This window comes from Carya illinoinensis, chromosome 7 (assembly GCF_018687715.1).
Source record: "Carya illinoinensis cultivar Pawnee chromosome 7, C.illinoinensisPawnee_v1, whole genome shotgun sequence".
In the NCBI taxonomy this organism is placed as follows: domain Eukaryota; kingdom Viridiplantae; phylum Streptophyta; class Magnoliopsida; order Fagales; family Juglandaceae; genus Carya; species Carya illinoinensis.
In genome coordinates, this window is record NC_056758.1 from 9,538,361 (window position 1) to 9,557,972 (window position 19,612).

General features: G+C 41.6%; 1 long non-coding RNA gene across 5 annotated transcripts; it reads left to right on the forward strand.

The window, feature by feature from the left end:
• The first annotated feature begins 5,459 nt into the window (after window positions 1–5,459).
• LOC122315175 lies at window positions 5,460–18,180 on the forward strand. Of its 5 annotated transcripts, none has more exons than XR_006243958.1 (7): window positions 5,460–5,612; window positions 15,061–15,132; window positions 15,193–15,243; window positions 16,118–16,223; window positions 16,611–17,483; window positions 17,637–17,690; window positions 17,903–18,180. It is a non-coding gene; the product is annotated as an uncharacterized LOC122315175 (long non-coding RNA). The 5 variants fall into 5 exon arrangements; XR_006243960.1 differs by lacking the exon at window positions 15,193–15,243 and having other exon boundaries at window positions 16,611–17,025; window positions 17,145–17,483; XR_006243959.1 differs by lacking the exon at window positions 15,193–15,243 and having other exon boundaries at window positions 16,611–16,722; window positions 16,864–17,483.
• The last annotated feature ends 1,432 nt before the right edge of the window (window positions 18,181–19,612 follow it).

Sequence of the window (19,612 nt, forward strand, 5' to 3'; positions counted from 1 at the left end):
CCCCGCTCCCGTCGTCGCCCAGTGACAACTCAGGGGACGTCACTCAGTATATTACGCTCCCGAGTGACCAGAGGAGCTCCACTGAGATAATACCCCATCTCGGCATTGGGGTCGTGATAAACACGCACCCAAAAATCCATTTTAACTCATGAAAACCCAGTTATCAATAATTACCACATGCATATGCGTGCACAATGCAATGCCAATAAAATTACACAAGTCACCAATACTTTCCAAACATCCAAAACAACCAACAAACAACTTCGTCCTCAAATCCAACCGACCCCCGACTCCTCGGACTCAGTCCGGAATAACTAACCAGATCACAAATAATTATTGTAAAGGCAATAATATATTTAAATCTAAAACGAAGTTTGAAAAATACTTACAGCGATATATATTAATTTTTGAAGGATCGGCGAGCGGCAAACGGCGGAGGAAAAGCAACGTAATAGTGAAATTTCACTGTAGGCCGTGGGTTGTAAAATACCCACTTTCGAACGGGGAAAAACCAAGACTTGGGATTGGTAGGGAATAGCTTAGGGGTGTTTATGAAGCTAGTGGAAGTGAAGGTTGGCCGTGGGTGGCGGCGAAAACGGCGATGGAAGGCTTAAGCACCCAAATCGGAAACTAGCTCATCGGAGCTGCTCCGGCGACGGATCGAGGCCGGAAATGGGTGGTTTAGGATGTCAAGGAACCGGTGATGAAGTGGTGAAGAGGTGGTGGCTGGAGGTGGAGCGACGGTGACAAATCGGAGTAAAAGCTGTTCGGCTTAGGAGCCTTTCCGGCTAAACAGCGGCACGGATGGGGCCAAGATTTTGTGGGGAGGTGCACCGACCAGAGGGGAGTCAGGTGGGTGGGGTGGTGTGCTGCATGGTGGCGGTCGGCGGCAGGTTTGGGCGGTTGGACGTGAACGGCGTGAGGGAGAAGAGAGAGAGAGAGAATTCGCAGGGGGGAAAAGCCAGCGGGAGAAAGAAAGAAAAAGGAAAGAAAAAGAGAAGAAAGAGAAAGGAAAAAGAGGAAAAGAGAAAAAGAAAAGATGGGGGAAAGAAATGAGGTCCAATCCTCAGCTCTGGAGTCCAACAACTGATCCAACGAAAACAACTTTAAAAGCAGTAAAACCAAGAAAATATTTTAAACATAACGTAAAGCTAAAATATAATAAATAACTAGTAGAAACTAACTACTTAATTTTAAAACCAAAGACAAGCTAAAATAAATTAAACAGCAATTTAAACTCAACATTAATTTAAAATCCACTTAAAATCCGATAATTTAAAATAAAAGAACTATTATTTTAATTAAATTAAAATATTCATTTAGTGAAAATACACGTAAAAACGGGGTGTCACATGGGCAACAAATGGACGAATTTGTCTCACAATTCTCGCACGCAAACTTCAAAAACTCATTGACACCATCAACATACTCTTTTGTATGTCAAGGTTTTTTCATCCAATTTTTGTCCATAGCTTAACTATAATATTAATATGTAAACAGAAATCTCTGAGAATGCAAGATCATCAATAACTTAAGACATAGTATGGAAAATAATTTAATTGTATAAGTAAAGCAAAAAAAAGCTTAAATTTGCATATAACCAGTGTATGGAGGGTTATGCTAAGAAACCAACCACAAGAATAAACAAGCCAATAATGCAGAAGCCAATAAATTTTAACACTATTACAACCACATGAATAAACAAGCCAATAATGCTTACAGTGATAAATTTCAAAATTTTAACATTAAATTTTAACCACAAGAATTTATATTTTATATGAATAAGGACAGCAGCCCACGATTCATGACACCAGTAGTAATATTTTGAAGTTTTTTTTATTATTTTATTTCAAAATTGCTAATTCACTTCATGCAGTATTTTAACATGTTTGTTTAATAAAGATTGCTATTTCCTAATTCACGCCGTAGTCTAATAAAATACTGAGTTAGAGAGAATCTTATGTATGGTAGTGTATTATAGTCTAGTAAAAACTGCTAATTTCAAAATTGCTAATTCACGTCATAGTCTAATAAAGATTTTATTATACCTACTGAGAAACCCTTTACAGGAATGCCATGCAGTATTTTAACAAAAGAAAATACACAGAAAAAATAAAATCTTTATTAGACTATGTTTGTTTTTAGGATCTTTTTATGTACGTTTAAGTAATTTTTCAAGTCTTTTGAGTGCTTTGATCGAAAGATAATGCATGTACGGTATTATTATGGGTTTTCCGTTTGTATTATAACGATTTTGAGGCTGTAAGAATGGACAATCGAAGTGTGCATCATATACGGTAACGGTTTTGGGGCTGTATTATAACAATTAAACAAGAGTTAATATGGGTTTGTATTATAACGATTTTCAGAATAATGGTTAAACTATAGGGAATAATGAGTTAGAGAATCTTACGTACGGTAGTGTTTGCTGATGGTCCCGTTATCGTGTGTGGTGGGTTGTGGCTATGACGATTGAACTGCAGTTGAAGTGCTCTGTTTTGAGGGTGAAAAACAAAGCACGATGTGGTTAGCTGGTGTTCAAGTGAATTGCAGTGAGTTTAAGGGAGGAAGGCTGGTGTTTTTTAAATGCAGTGTGGGGACATTGCTATGTGGAAGAGGAGATGGGATTAGCCGGTGTTATGATCAAGCGATGTGTGGAGGCGTTGCTGTTTGGGAACGTGATGCACGATCTATGTCTTGTGAAAACATTCGGCAGCCCTAGCTATGTTAATGGGGAAGATCTGTGGGCCCTTGGGGTGTCACCATCTGGACGTCTCGATTTCTCCGTGTCCGTGCGTGCGTGATGTCACCATTTGGACGTCTCGGTTTTCCCGTATTCGTGTGTGGGGATTTGGGGGCATCACATGGGGATATATATTTGAAGGATAATTTGGCTGAAAATGTTTAATGGCAAGGGTTCTAGAGTTGTAATCCAATTGGAAGAGTTGTACGGCCGTGATCAGCTTTAAATGACTTCATAATTTTTTTAATAAAAAGCCTTCAATTATTCTTTTATTTTTAATTTTGAAAAAATTAAGAACAAGAAGAAAATATTAATATTTTACAATAATAAGCTTGGAGTATATAACTATTCATGATACAACCAATAGTTCAGTATACGACAACTATGATCTTAATGTTGCTAGAGAAAACATTGGATTTAAAAATTACTGCTATTTAAAAAAATAAGAATAAGAGAGTTTGGTAGGATATCCGAATTTCAATCTGGGTGGATAACTGGATTCAATCTGGATCTCTAGAATGTAACTGGATATCCAGATTGTTTTTGAATTTTGACTTAAAACCTGGATATCCAAGTGTTTGAGTATAAAACGTAAATCTAGATTGTGAACACTTTATTTAGTCATATCAACCCAAGCCGCCCACTACAACATATATATAAGAGTATTTGTTGCATTTTGTTTTGCCTGGGGGCGAATTTTGGTCCCAAATAGCACCCATTACAAAAGATCCTACGATTTTCAGTCGATTTGGTGTATCGCTTGAAATACCTACCTATTTGATTGGTTGTTAGTCGCAACAATTGTGATACATATAGTACAGTTCCTCTTCGAAACGATCGGGCTGATATAAGACGTTTAACAGCCTCCAATCATAGGTCACCACCTCAGCAATTCTACACAAATGAATATAAGATTATCACACTCGATAATTTCAAGATTTCACTTATCATCTTTGTCTCTTTGTTCCATCATCCAAAATTCCTCTGCAATTTGTCAAACCAGCTCCATTGCCGGTGCCAGACCAGTTCAACCACCGCCACGCATAGTTTCAACGCCTCTCTAAGCTGAATTTGAAACTCTCAATTGCTCTATCCTCAAGCTCTCATCTGCACCCAAACTCCCTATGGGAAGGTAAAGAAGAAAACTCCTCAATGCTACCACTTTTTTACAAGTTCCATTCAATCAATACCTTTCGCAGCCCCCCACTTGACTGATTCTACTAATTCCTCAAAACAAACAAGAAAAAGAAAAATTGCAAACGCTCACATTCAAACCTGATTCTGGTTCCTTCATGTCCCTAGTCTCATGAATTGCCCAATTTGGTTCATAAATACATCATTTAGGACCAGACCCAAGCACGGAGGGACTGGATAGAGTTCAGTGGGCACGAAAGGTAAGGATCATACTTTCTTGGTGGGGGTGCTTTCTTTCTCTCTCTCAATTTGTCAAACCAGCTCCATCGCCGGTGCCAGACCAGTTCAGCCACCGCCATGCATAGTTTCAACGCCTCTCTAAGCTGAATTTGAAACTCTCAATTGCTCTCTCCTCAAGCTCTCATCCGCATCCAAACTCCCCATGGGAAGGTAAAGAAGAAAACTCCTCAATGTTTTACAAGTTCCATTCAATCAATACCTTTCGCAGCCCCTCACTTGACCGATTCTACTAATTCCTCAAAACAAACAAGAAAAAGAAAAATTGCAAACGCTCATATTCAAATCCGATTCTGGTTCCTTCATGTCCCTAGTCTCATGAATTGCCCAATTTGGTTCATAAATACATCATTTAGGACCAGACCCAAGCACGGAGGGACTGGATAGAGTTCAGTGGGCACGAAAGGTAAGGATCATACTTTCTTGGTGGGGGTGCTTTCTTTCTCTCTCTTTGTTTTTTTTTTTTTTGTCAAGCATGTTTGTAGTGCAATAATAGTCTGTGGTGCGGTTATAGTGGAGATAAAATGAGACGTATACGTGGCATTTTCTCGTTGGGAGGCTGTTATTTGGAGAGAAATAGATAGACCGGTGGGAAGTTTTTCTCTATATAGTGTAGTATAACTAATACTATAGTGATTTCTATAATAATTTATATATAGACTTAAAGTATATTACTAATAGTATTAGAGTGTTATTATAAGACATAAAGTATAAATTATAATTAATACACATTATATACTAATATAAATTAGTATTACTAATTTACTAATATAATTATCAAAATGAATATTTTGAGAATTTATTAAGCGATAAAATTTAGTTAATGTATATATTTAAAGCATATGATCAATTAAATATTCACGTTTAAGATTATAATAACATTATGTTATATATAATATATAATAATATATTATTATTATATATATTATATAATATAATTATATATAATATGAAAAAATATTATATTAACATTTCAATTATAGATAGGATTGGAATATTGAAAGAGTTAAAATTAATCAAGAAATTAGAAAATAAAGGTGGAGAAAAGGTAATTTTACATTAAGGTGGAGAAAAGGTAATTTTACATTATGGTGTACATGCACGAATATTCTGTAATTTCCCTTAAAATATTGTTATCAAAACAAAAACTAGTGAAAAGTTAAGTTGGCGCTTCATACGCTGCCTCAAAATTTCAGAAAATTCAAATTTCCCTCTGTTATGCAATTAGCGCCTCTTATACACTGCCATTTCGCTCTGAACAAAGACTAAAATCATCGAATGTGCATCACATCTAACGCTACCACCCCTTTTCCATTCTCTCTCTCTCTCTCTCTCTCTCTCTCTCTCTCTCCCCCTTCCTTTTTCTTCTCCAAACTATTTCTAACTCTCAATTTGGAAAGCTTCTAGATTACTATATGGTCTTCCACTCCACACGCTGGTAAGCAGTTTTCCCTATTTTTCTCTTTCTCTCTCTTGCAATTTCATTCCTTATTTCATGTAGTTTCCCCCTCGTACAGTTCCTGTGATGACCCGCTTTTAAGTGTATTTTCGCTGAAATAATTGTTTTTATTTTAATTAATATATCAGATATTTTATTTTATTTTAACTGCGGTTTTAAAGTCGGTTTTTAATTTATTTTAATTTATTTGAGGTTGTGTTTTATTTCTTTTAGTTGTTTTTGTGGTTTTAATCTTTTTGGCGGTTTGTTTCTTTTCCCGGAATGAGGACTGGACCTCATTTCTTTTCACATCTTTTTTCTTTTTCTCTTTTTCCTTTTTTCTTTTTCCCTTCTTTTCTTTTTTCTTCTTTTTCTTTTTTTCTCTTTCTTTTCTCTCTCCTCTCTCCCCCGACTCGGACCCCCCCCCCCGTGCACTCTCTCTCTTCTCTCTCTCTCCCTCACGCCGGCGTCAACCTTCCCCAGCCCCTACCGCCGCCGTCCGGCCACCGTTCGGCCTCCCACCGGTCCCATTCTCTTCCTCTCCTTCCGGTCTACCTTCCCTCCAAAACCCACCCCCAACCGGCCGGCCATTTGGCCGGAAAAAGCCCAACAAGCACCCACGGTTTTCACTCCGATCCGCCGCCGTCGCTCCACCTCCGGCCACCATTTCTTCACCACTTCATCACCGGTCCCTTGCCGTCCTAACCCACCCATTTCCGGCCTCCATCGACCACCGGAGCAGCTCCCACGAGCTTGTTTTCCGATTTGCCATTTTCGGCCATTTTCGGCCATTCCGCCGCCACCCACGGCCGTCCGTCACTTCCTATAGCTTCACAACCACCTCTAGACCATTCCCTATCAATCCCGTGTCCTAGTTTGTCCCCGTTCAAAAGTGGGTTTTTCGGACCCACGGCCACAGTGAATTTTCACTGTGACGTTGCTGTTTTTCCGCCGCTTGCAACGCCGCTTGTTTTCTAAAATTGCCGTATAGCACTGTAAGTATTTTCCAAACCCTATTTTCAGATTTTAATATATATTGCTCATTCAATTATTTACTGTTGTTGGTTGTTGATTCCGGACTGAGTCCGAGGAGTTTCGGGGGTCGGATGGATGGAGGACGGAGTTACTTGTTTTATTGATTTATGATTGTTGGTTTATTTTAATATGCATTGTTGTGGCATTACATGGTACATGCACGTGTGTTGTGGAGTTATGTGAAAAGCCTGTGTATTGGTGTGACTGGTTTTACGGGTGCGTGTGTATCACGAGCCCAAGCCGGGATGGGTTATTATCTCGGTGGAGCTCCTCTGGTCACTCGGGAGCGGAATATACTGAGTGATGTCCCCTGAGTTATCGAGAGAGATGACGGGAGCGGGACTAGGGGATGCTTGGCTACGAACGTGCCGGGCATGGAACCGGGCATCGCCCTACTCACCGACTCCGTGGCCCTTCGCTGGCGAGGGCTAGAGGATGCTTGGCTACGCACGCGCGGGGCGCGGAACTGGGCATCGCTTGTTAGGTGTCACATGCGTGGTGGTACTCTGCGGTGTGACACTGGAGCCAGGGTGTGCGGATGACTCCTAGGGGAGGTCATGGTGCATACGGTTAAAATTGGATAATGGTTTATGAGGCCAAATGTGACTTTTGGCGTGGGCCAGATGGACTTCTGGTGAGATATTGGGCCGGATGGACTTCCGGCGAGATATTGGGCCAAATGTGACTTTTGGCATGTTTTTCGGAAAGGATATGTTTTTGGGTCATATGGGTTTTTGGCGTGTGTGGAAAACTGGTGATTTTGGGCTTTGTGCATTGGGCATGTTTCATGCATCTTGTTTGAGTTATATGTGTTTTTATCTGGTAGTGTTTGGGGTTTTACTTACCTGCGGAACCATTTGTGGTTCCGTAGCTTTTGGTGCAGGAGTTGAGGAGGAGGAGGAAGAGGCTGAGCCCGAGGATGCGGCTCCGCCGGGTTGCTGATGTTATCTTTTTATTTGTTTAAAACTGCATTTGTGTTTTGTAATATTTTATCTATGTATGTTTTAAACAGCTTGTATTACATTAAGAAAAATTCTGGTACTTAGTTATGACTTTCTTATCCGCTGCGTGTCTCTCTGTACACAATTGCTGCCTTGCACACACTCGGCACCCGTCGATGGGATGGTGACCCGGGGTGTCACCATCCGGACGTCTCAATTTCCCCGTGTTCGGGCGTGGGGATCTTGGGGGCGTCACAGGTGGTATCAGAGCGGTTTGGCTCTGGGTAAAACCACAAGTCCCGTAGGTAGTACCAGAATGTTTTTAAAGTTGTGTTTTAAAATTATGTTAAGTATAGTTGTTTTATTTGTTTTATTTGTTTATGTTTGTTTGCTTGTTTTATTTAGTTATGTTTTGGCATGCGGGTTTCTTTTGTTTCTTGTTGCGTGGTGCTGTTTTGTTTTGTTGGTTTTATGATGGTTTTATTTGTTTTCTTAAAGGAGGGTCAAGAGTGGTATTGGGACAGGAATATGGGGAGACCAGGTAGACCAAGGAAAAATACTCAGGAACCGCAAGACAATACATCCAGGGAGGACTCCATAGCCGAAGCAATTCGGCAGATGACGGAGTTCATGCAACAGAATATTAGGCCACAACAGGGGGTCCTTGGCCACCATCAGGAGGGCCCTATCCACCGTCAGGAGAGCCTTGTCCGCCACAGGGAGTGTATTGGCCACAACCAGGAGGTCCCTGGCCATATCAGGGAGGACCTTGGATGTATCCAGGAGGGTCCAGTAGCATGGTGCAAGCCGGATGCACCTATGAGCGCTTCCTAGCGCATCGGACCCCACACTTTACTGGAAATGAGGATCCTCTTCAGGCTGGAAAATGGATCAAGGATCTGGAGAAAACCTTTGAGGTGTGTGGATGCACTGAAGCTCAGCAAGTACTCTACGCCAGCTATCTTTTGCAGGGTATCGCTTCTGATTGGTGGGATACGAGGAGGGTGATGCTGGAATCTGAATTGGGATCTTTCGCTGCGGTGACCTGGCAGCGTTTCAAGAAAGAATTTAATGACCGCTTCTTTCCCGCATCGGTAAGGAAGCAAAAGGCAAGAGAATTCTCTAATCTGGTCCAAGGGGGCGCAACAGTGGAACAATACGCCCGGAGGTTCATAGAACTTGAGCGGTTTGCTCCTCATCTTGTTGCCACAGAGGAGCTGCGAGCTGAGCGTTTTCAGGAGGGACTACGCCCTGATATACGCCGTTTGGTGGTCAGCCATCGGATATCCACTTTTCAGGAGTTAGTGGATGTGGCCACCCTTATAGAGAGGGAAAATAATCTGAGTTTGGGCTCCCCTTCAGGGCAAAAGAGGCGAAGTTTTTCTGGTGAAGGAAGCAGCTCGGGTTCGCCTCAGAAGTTTGTTCAGCGAACTGGAACCCGATCTCAAGCATCCTCCAGTGTTCGCATGGGAGGACGTATGCCTGTTTGTGGAGTTTGTAATAGAGCTCATGAGGGCGAGTGTCGGACGAGTAGCGGACCCCAGTGTTATCGGTGCGGCCAAGTGGGGCATATTGCTCGGGATTGCCCCGTTAGAGCTCAAGGAAGCCGTGGAGGTAGACACGGTGGAAGAACCAACCCGAGACAAGCAGTGCAAGCCCGGGTTTATGCTGTCATGCCCGGAGAGGTGGACGATGAGGCACCAGCGACCCATGATGCTGGAGTAATCACAGGTATGGATTAATTTAATCTTTTAAGTTGGATTTATTTTTGGTGTATTTGGTTTCTTCGTTGTTTTTTTTTTGGATTTCATGGGTTGTGTGTTTGGTTCAGGAAGAGTCCGGTTGTATGAGTTCTATGCTTGTACTTTGTTTGATTCTGGTGCTTCACGATCGTTTGTGTCTTCCACTTTTGCTCGGGTGTGTAACTTGGTCACGGAACCGTTGCCGAAGGCTATGGTAGTGGCGCTACCCGACGGTGAGATGGTGTGGTGTTCCAAGGTTGCTTTGGGATGCCCGTTAAATTTTGAGGGAAGGTTTTTGGACGCTGATCTTGTGGTATTCAAGCTGTTGGGTTTCGATATCATCCTCGGGATGGATTGGCTATACCGATATTCTGCGACTATTAATTGCAGAAGTCGGACAATTAGCTTTCAGCTTCCGGATGGTGATTGTCTGGAATTTGCGGGGAGTAGATTAAAAGAAAAGCCGATGATTATATCGGCGATACAGGCAAGAAGAGAGATTGCATGGGGAGCGGATGCATTCTTAGTCCAGATGGTGTCCACGCCGTCTGAGAAGAAGTCCTTGGCAGACATTCCAGTTGTGGAGGAGTTCCCCGATGTGTTTGTGGATGACTTGCCCGGACTACCCCCCGTGCGAGAGATGGAGTTTGTTATAGACTTGGAACCTGGAGCGGCTCCTGTGCATAAGGCTCCTTACCGCATGGCACCGGCTGAATTGAAAGAGTTGAAGACTCAGTTGCAAGAATTAGTAGAGAAGGGGTTTATTCAGCCTAGTACGTCGCCGTGGGGAGCTCCAGTTTTATTTGTTAAAAAGAAAGATGGAACCCTTCGTATGTGCATTGACTATAGGGAGTTGAACAAGGTGACCATCAAAAATAAATATCCTCTCCCGCGGATAGATGATTTATTTGACCAACTTCAGGGGGCAGCGGTGTTCTCTAAAATTGATCTGAGGTCGGGATACTACCAGCTGAGAATCAGAGAGTAGGATGTGCCGAAAACTGCCTTCAGGTCGAGGTATGGACACTATGAATTTAAGGTGATGCCGTTTGGGCTAGCTAATGCTCCTGCCGCTTTCATGGATTTGATGAATCGGGTGTTCCAACCTTATCTGGATTCCTTCGTGGTAGTATTTATTGATGATATACTGATTTATTCCCGAGATATTGAAGAGCATGTGTATCATCTTAGTCTGGTACTTGAGAAATTGAGAGAGCACCAGTTGTACGCCAAGCTCAGCAAGTGTGAGTTCTGGTTGGAAGAAGTTAAATTTCTTGGGCATGTAATTTCCCAGGGTGGGGTGGCAGTTGATCCCAGTAAGGTAGAAGCCATTTTGTCATGGCCACGCCCAACTACAGTACGCGAGATCAGGAGTTTCTTGGGGCTCGCCGGTTACTACCGAAGGTTTGTAGAGGGTTTTGCTCGCTTATCCGGACCTCTCACAGCTTTGACTCGGAAGAATACAGAATTTGTTTGGTCAGAGAAATGTGAGAGAAGCTTCCAGGAATTGAAGAACAGGTTGACGACGGCACCAGTGTTAGCACTCCCAGAACCGCATAAGCCGTTTGTAGTCTTCAGTGATGCGTCTAAGTTCGGTTTGGGTTGTGTCCTTATGCAGGAAGGACGGGTTGTAGCCTATGCATCTCGTCAGCTTAAGGACCATGAGAAGAATTATCCGACGCATGATCTAGAGTTGGCTGCGATTGTTTTTGCACTCAAGATCTGGCGGCATTTCTTGTATGGGGAAGCTTGTGAGGTATTTACTGATCATAAGAGCTTGAAGCATTTGTTTTCCCAGAAAAATTTGAATATGAGGCAGAGGCGTTGGCTAGAGCTAATCAGTGACTATCAGTGTGAGATCAAGTACCACCCGGGGAAGGCTAACATAGTTGCTGATGCTTTGAGCCGGAAGTCTCATTTGGAGGATGAAGCCGAACCGTCAGAAATGGATTCGTTACTTTATGGGATGAGAAGGCTCCTTATAGAGAGTTCGCAGCAAGTAGAGATTTTGTCTTCGGTTCTGGACATTCGGGTAATAGATTTTGAAGAATTGAAAGCTCTCCAAAGAAAGGATCAGAAGCTGCTGAACATCAGGAAAAGAGTCCGAAAATCTCGAGGGCCGTTGCACTATAGCATGGATAGTGATGGAATACTTCGGTTCCGAGATCGCAGAGTGATCCCAAAGGACTCAGATTTCAAGGAACGGATCATGGCGGAAGCTCATGCGGCCCCGTATTCAGTTCATCCCGGCAGTACAAAGATGTATCGAGACTTGAAGAAAATTTACTGGTGGGATGGAATGAAGAAGGACGTTGCCTTATATGTGGAGAAATGCCACACGTGTCGTCAGGTAAAGGCCGAGCATCAGAGACCTGCAGGTATGCTCCAACCCCTCCCTATTCCTGAGTGGAAGTGGGATGACATCACGATGGATTTCGTAGTGGGTTTGCCGAGAACACCTAGTGGGAAGAACTCTGTTTGGGTGATCGTGGACCGGTTAACGAAGAGTGCTCATTTTCTGCCTGTTAACAACACCGACTCTTTGGGTAAGTTGACCCGTTCGTATGTTAAGGAGATAGTGAGGCTACACGGCATACCAAAGAGTATAGTGTCGGATCGGGACCCGAGGTTCACATCGCAGTTCTGGAAGAGTCTGCAGGCAGCTTTGGGTACTAAGTTGAAGTTCAGCACTGCTTATCACCCGCAGACAGACGGCCAGTCAGAGCGCACCATACAGACCCTGGAAGACATGTTGCGAGCATGTGCCCTGGAATTCCAAGGGAGTTGGGAAAATCATTTGCCGCTCATTGAGTTTGCCTACAATAACAGCTACCATGCGACTATTCAGATGGCTCCCTATGAAGCTCTTTATGGAAGAAAGTGTAGGTCGCCCTTATGTTGGGATGAAGTTGGGGAGAGTAGAATTATTGGACCCGAAATAATTCAAGAAATGCAAAGCCAAGTCCGGATCATTAGAGATATAATGGCGGCAGCTCAGAGTCGCCAGAAAAGCTACGCTGATACCAGGAGGAGAGAATTGTCATTTGAAGTTGGTGATTGGGTTTATCTTAAAGTCTCTCCCATGAGAGGTGTTAAGCGTTTTGGTAAGAAAAGGAAACTAGATCCGAGGTACGTCGGCCCTTTTCAGATTCTGGAGAGAGTAGGGTCCGTTGCCTATAGAGTTGCTTTGCCGGATTATTTTGGGGATGTTCATGATGTCTTCCACGTATCATCCCTGAAGAAGAGCTTTGGACAGCAAGAGCCACGCTTCGTCGACCCAACGAGTATTCAGTTGCAACCGGATCTCACTTACGAGGTTGTTCCGTCGCAGATTTTGGATTGGAAGGAGCAACAATTGAGGTCCAAAACGATACCGTTGGTTAAAGTGGCTTGGGGAGATCCGTTAGCTCAAGACTTCTCTTGGGAGCGAGCAGCGGACATGAGGGAGCAGTACCCGTATCTGTTCGAATGATGAAGGTATGCATTTTAATCTTGATCTCTGTTAGTTTGTGAGCGTTTATGTGGCTTGCTTTAAGTTGGTAGTTGATTTGCAATTTCGAGGACGAAATTGTTTTTAAGGAGGGGAGGATGTGATGACCCGCTTTTAAGTGTATTTTCGCTGAAATAATTGTTTTTATTTTAATTAATATATCAGATATTTTATTTTATTTTAACTGCGGTTTTAAAGTCGGTTTTTAATTTATTTGAGGTTGTGTTTTATTTCTTTTAGTTGTTTTTGTGGTTTTAATCTTTTTGGCGGTTTGTTTCTTTTCCCGGAATGAGGACTGGACCTCATTTCTTTTCACATCTTTTTTCTTTTTCTCTTTTTCCTTTTTTCTTTTTCCCTTCTTTTCTTTTTTCTTCTTTTTCTTTTTTTCTCTTTCTTTTCTCTCTCCTCTCTCCCCCGACTCGGACCCCCCCCCCCGTGCACTCTCTCTCTTCTCTCTCTCTCCCTCACGCCGGTGTCAACCTTCCCCAGCCCCTACCGCCGCCGTCCGGCCACCGTTCGGCCTCCCACCGGTCCCATTCTCTTCCTCTCCTTCCGGTCTACCTTCCCTCCAAAACCCACCCCCAACCGGCCGGCCATTTGGCCGGAAAAAGCCCAACAAGCACCCACGGTTTTCACTCCGATCCGCCGCCGTCGCTCCACCTCCGGCCACCATTTCTTCACCACTTCATCACCGGTCCCTTGCCGTCCTAACCCACCCATTTCCGGCCTCCATCGACCACCGGAGCAGCTCCCACGAGCTTGTTTTCCGATTTGCCATTTTCGGCCATTTTCGGCCATTCCGCCGCCACCCACGGCCGTCCGTCACTTCCTATAGCTTCACAACCACCTCTAGACCATTCCCTATCAATCCCGTGTCCTAGTTTGTCCCCGTTCAAAAGTGGGTTTTTCGGACCCACGGCCACAGTGAATTTTCACTGTGACGTTGTTGTTTTTCCGCCGCTTGCAACGCCGCTTGTTTTCTAAAATTGCCGTATAGCACTGTAAGTATTTTCCAAACCCTATTTTCAGATTTTAATATATATTGCTCATTCAATTATTTACTGTTGTTGGTTGTTGATTCCGGACTGAGTCCGAGGAGTTTCGGGGGTCGGATGGATGGAGGACGGAGTTACTTGTTTTATTGATTTATGATTGTTGGTTTATTTTAATATGCATTGTTGTGGCATTACATGGTGCATGCACGTGTGTTGTGGAGTTATGTGAAAAGCCTGTGTATTGGTGTGACTGGTTTTACGGGTGCGTGTGTATCACGAGCCCAAGCCGGGATGGGTTATTATCTCGGTGGAGCTCCTCTGGTCACTCGGGAGCGGAATATACTGAGTGATGTCCCCTGAGTTATCGAGAGAGATGACGGGAGCGGGACTAGGGGATGCTTGGCTACGAACGTGCCGGGCATGGAACCGGGCATCGCCCTACTCACCGACTCCGTGGCCCTTCGCTGGCGAGGGCTAGAGGATGCTTGGCTACGCACGCGCGGGGCGCGGAACTGGGCATCGCTTGTTAGGTGTCACATGCGTGGTGGTACTCTGCGGTGTGACACTGGAGCCAGGGTGTGCGGATGACTCCTAGGGGAGGTCATGGTGCATACGGTTAAAATTGGATAATGGTTTATGAGGCCAAATGTGACTTTTGGCGTGGGCTAGATGGACTTCTGGTGAGATATTGGGCCGGATGGACTTCCGGCGAGATATTGGGCCAAATGTGACTTTTGGCATGTTTTTCGGAAAGGATATGTTTTTGGGTCATATGGGTTTTTGGCGTGTGTGGAAAACTGGTGATTTTGGGCTTTGTGCATTGGGCATGTTTCATGCATCTTGTTTGAGTTATATGTGTTTTTATCTGGTAGTGTTTAGGGTTTTACTTACCTGCGGAACCATTTGTGGTTCCGTAGCTTTTGGTGCAGGAGTTGAGGAGGAGGAGGAAGAGGCTGAGCCCGAGGATGCGGCTCCGCCGGGTTGCTGATGTTATCTTTTTATTTGTTTAAAACTGCATTTGTGTTTTGTAATATTTTATCTATGTATGTTTTAAACAGCTTGTATTACGTTAAGAAAAATTCTGGTACTTAGTTATGACTTTCTTATCCTCTGCGTGTCTCTCTGTACACAATTGCTGCCTTGCACACACTCGGCACCCGTCGATGGGATGGTGACCCGGGGTGTCACCATCCGGACGTCTCAATTTCCCCGTGTTCGGGCGTGGGGATCTTGGGGGCGTCACAGTTCCAGATTTCATGGGTGCTTTGTTCGTAAGTCGAGGGAACGGGTGGCCGTTGAAGCCATCATCGTATGAAGGTAGGATTTCCCTTCTCATCTCGGTTCCAACAGATTTTAATTTCTCTCTATTTTTCACAGCTGTGATTTTCTTTTGGAGAATTGGGTGGTGTCATCTTCAAGTTCACGTTGGTAGGTTCACCCCTCTCCTTAAATTTTCAGATTCCTCTCCCCTGCATGAGTTCTTGGGGATCGATGACTTCTAACATGAACTCAGTCAGTATTGAGAGCAAAGGAGAGGAGCATTCTATCTTTTCTTATGCTATACGAAGAAAATAGATTATGAAAACGGTTTAAGAAAGAAAGAGAGGAGAGATGAAAATGTATCCATTTTTGGCTATGTTGGGAAATAGATGATGAGCTTTTTCCTAATTTTGATGGATGATAAAACAAAATTTCTGGGAATCGAAAAGCGGGAGTGTTTTTATCTTCTACCTATGCTTTCAATCTTGATAGATTTGGGCTTTCTTTCCAGCATGCTTATAGATTTGGACTCTCATTTAATCAGCTTTTTGAGAAGGTGTGCTGGAAATGGAAAACACAGACATAGCAGGAAATAGAGTCTTCATCAAGAGGGGTTTTCAAGTTACTTGGAGAACCTGCGATAGTTATTAATGGGTAGCATCTGCATTATTTTAATTTAAACCTTTGTATCCGTTTTGAGCTTCCCTGCAGCAGTACTCACATCCCTTTTCGTTCTTTTTCTACTCCATGAAACTTGTAGTGTTTAGTATATTAATGGTTGTATCCAAAACATAGGCTATCCATTTCAATTAATGGAGGATCCACCAAACTGCGACGACCCATCATGTAATATTGTTATTCATGTCATACTTCAAATAAAAGAAATTACGACTTGATATTGTTATTTTGATTGAAAATATTATGGGGAAAATAATGTTTCTTTTACGTTGGTTGTAAAATTGAAAATGATAAGAATTAAGCTAATTAACAAGACGTTGTATTTTGATGCTGAGGAGCTAATGTTAATTCCTTTAATTTGCAGCAAAATCGTAGCTCTTGGCTTTGATGAAAAATTTATAAGGACATGGAAATATTACTTTGAATATTGTGCAGCTGGTTTTAAGTCGTGTACACTCGGAGTCTATTAGGTAATGATTAATGTTATGTTTCATGTAAAATAAATGTGTCGGGGGCCCAAAATGAGGGTGCTTGCTTATAAAAATATTACTCGTCATTTTAAATTTCGCAATTTCTAATCATATTTTTTGATATATAGATGTATATGACTTAAATTTAAGCAGTAGATAAAAATGATGGAAATGAAACACAAACAGGAAAAGGATGCATTACAAAAAACTGTCCATGTAGGTAGTGAAACAGACCATCTACTATTAGCCTATTAGGGAAATTCTCGATTAGACATATACAGGCTATGTTTGTCCAGAAACATTAATAATTGGTAAGAATATTCAATGCGATCCTATATTAATTTACACTCAATGCTAATTTCTATTATTATTATTATTATTAATCAGCTTTTTGAGAAGGTGTGCTGGAAATGGAAAACACAGACACAGAGCAGGAAACAGAGTCTTCATTGAGAGGGGTTTTCAAGTTACTTGGAGAACCTACGATAGTTATTAATGGGTAGCATCTGCATTATTTTAATTTAAAACTTTGTATCTGTTCTGAGCTTCCCTGCAGCAGTACTCACATCCCTTTTTGTTCTTTTTCTACTCCATCAAACTTGTAGTGTTTAGTATATTAATGGCTGTATCCAAAACATAGGCTATCCATTTCGATTAATGGAGGATCCACCAAACTGTGATGACACAAGGTATAACCTGTCATGTGAGGACAACAGTACTACTGTCATATACTTATATGGTGGAAGGTACCATGTGTGAGAAATCAATTACAGGGACTGCACAATCCGAATAGTAGACTCAGGTATTTAGAGAGATCATTTCTCGGCTTCTATCCCTGGTAATTTAAGCTGGTTGCATCCATTTTTTTACTCACCATATTTCCCATTACTAATTACTATGGTTTTCTTGAGCTGTGAAAAGCAAGTGCATACATCCTTTTATTGGAACGATTCAACTTATTGCTTTAAGACCGAAGTATATTCTTCCAACTCTTCATCGTCTTCCCAAGATATGCATAGATATGTTAAATATCTAGATAGACCTCCATATCCAAGGCAGGTGGAGGAATCTTGTTGAATAAAGCAAATATCCCTAATATCGAGGGAAGGCTGTCAATATATCCAAAAATTGCTTCCTGTGAAGAGATTCGCAACGAATTGTTATGCGGTTTTAAGTTTAATTGGCTACATGTTTCTTGTCAATGCGACGGACCCAACAATTGCTACCTCGATGACGCAAATAAAATTCAATGCGATAATGGTATGTACGTAAGCAGAAGAATGCATGCTTGAAAAATATGCAACACTTTCAAGTGGTCGAGATCTTGTACATGATCTTGACTATTTCTATCTTTTTTAAAATTCTTCAATTTCTAATTTTATATATATTGGTTTGTTTTGACTGTCAAAACAGGATTCTTCAAAGGACTGGCAGACGTATACAAAGGACTGGCGGACGTATACAATGGTGAGACTAATTATATCTCAAAAAGTTGTTTGAAGTCAATAGTATACATGATATAATGGCAAACGGTTCATTATGCATGGTTGTAACATAATTTGAGGAATATTAAAATATTGAGAAGTATAAAATCTTCTCCGTCCTAAAATATTTTAACCTCAACTACACTTTTCATGTGGTAGATATTAATGGTTGCATTGCAATTTTTTATATTACAGCATTCAAAATTCCAAATCCATGATGGGTGCACTTTGAGAAATTCTTATGTCATGCCTTCTCACCTTCCTGCTGGTGGAGTTATTGGATCAATCTTGGTGGTCCTTTGCTTGTTTTGGGTTGGTCTGGTAGAAGAAGAAGAACTACTCATGAAAGAAATGGTCGGAAAGCTAACGACAAACACAATGTAAAGTAAAATAATTATCCATGAAGAAGAGCTTTCATGTAATGTGATTTGTGTTTTTTTATTTATTATATATTTTTATTATGGTATATCATATTATTGGTGTGTTCTAAAGTTTGTTAATTAATGCAATGTGCTGGCAACATTTTTGTAGCAGCGTTTATAATAACACCGTTAATTTAAAAAATGCGCCAGCAATGAACTAGTGGGGGCGTTTACATTACGTTGTTAATTTATGCAATGTGGTGGCAACAAACTCATGGTTGCATTTAGATAAATACCATTAATAAATTCAATGTGCTGTCAACATACTATTAGTGGCATTTAAATAAACACTGTTAATTTGTATGATGCATTGGCAACGTAATGGGGTGGCGTTTATGTTAACGCCGTTATTTTAAAAATTAACGTTGTTTAGATAAACACCGTTAATAAATTTGCCAAAGTACTATTAGTGGCATTTAAAGACATGCCGCCACATTATATGACAAGCGGGTAGTTTACTTGTGGCGGCGTTTAGATGATCGCTGGAAATTAGATCATTGGTGGCGTTTAGTTAAATGCCATTAAATTATTAATGTGACGTTGCCAAGATACTATTAGTGACATTTAAATAAATGCCACCAATTTATATGATGAGTCGGCAAATTACTTGTAGTGGCATTTATCGTAACGCCACTATTTGAAAAAGTGGTGGCAGTAGAATACACGCCGTTAACAAATTCAATGTGACGCCGCCAACATATTATTAGTAGTATTTAAATAAATGCTACAAATTTAACTGATGCGTCGGTAATGTAGTAGCAGTGGCGTTTATGGTAACGCTGCTAGTATATGCCAGGGGATGGCAACGATAAAGTGGTGGGATTTCGAGAAATGCTGTTAATATTAATTATTGTGGCGGGGTTTCAAGAAATGCCGTTAAATTGATACAAACGTCACTAATGAGATTTAAAAATACCGGCGTTTATGCAAACGCCGGAACAATGAAAATAGCGACCCTCCATTACCGGCAGACGGTTACGCCGTTAAAAAAATGCCGTGAATTAATTAGCGGCATTTTTTTGGATAGTTGCCAGCGTATAACCAACGTCGACAAATCTGTCTTTTTTTGTAGTGGCATTATTTTAAATGATCATAATTGTAATATTTGTTTTACTGCGTTTAGAAGTAACAATGTTTATACAATAGATTTTGAAGAAATTATCTCACAAGATGCTATTTATTTTTTAGTTCAAAATGAAACTAGTTGGCTATGGCATAGAAGACTAGGTCATGCCAACATGGAACTTATTTCCCATATTTAAAAAAATGATCTTGTGAGAGGTTTACCAAAGACAAATTTTCTTAAAGACAAAATTTGTGATGCATGCCAATTTGGTAAACAAACAAAAACTTCTTTTAAAACCAAGAAACATATTTCCATTATTAGACTACTGCAACTGATACACATGAATATTTTTGGACCAAATAGAGTTGCAAGTCTACGAGAAAACCTAGGCAGGATTAGGTGAAGCTTAACTCAGAT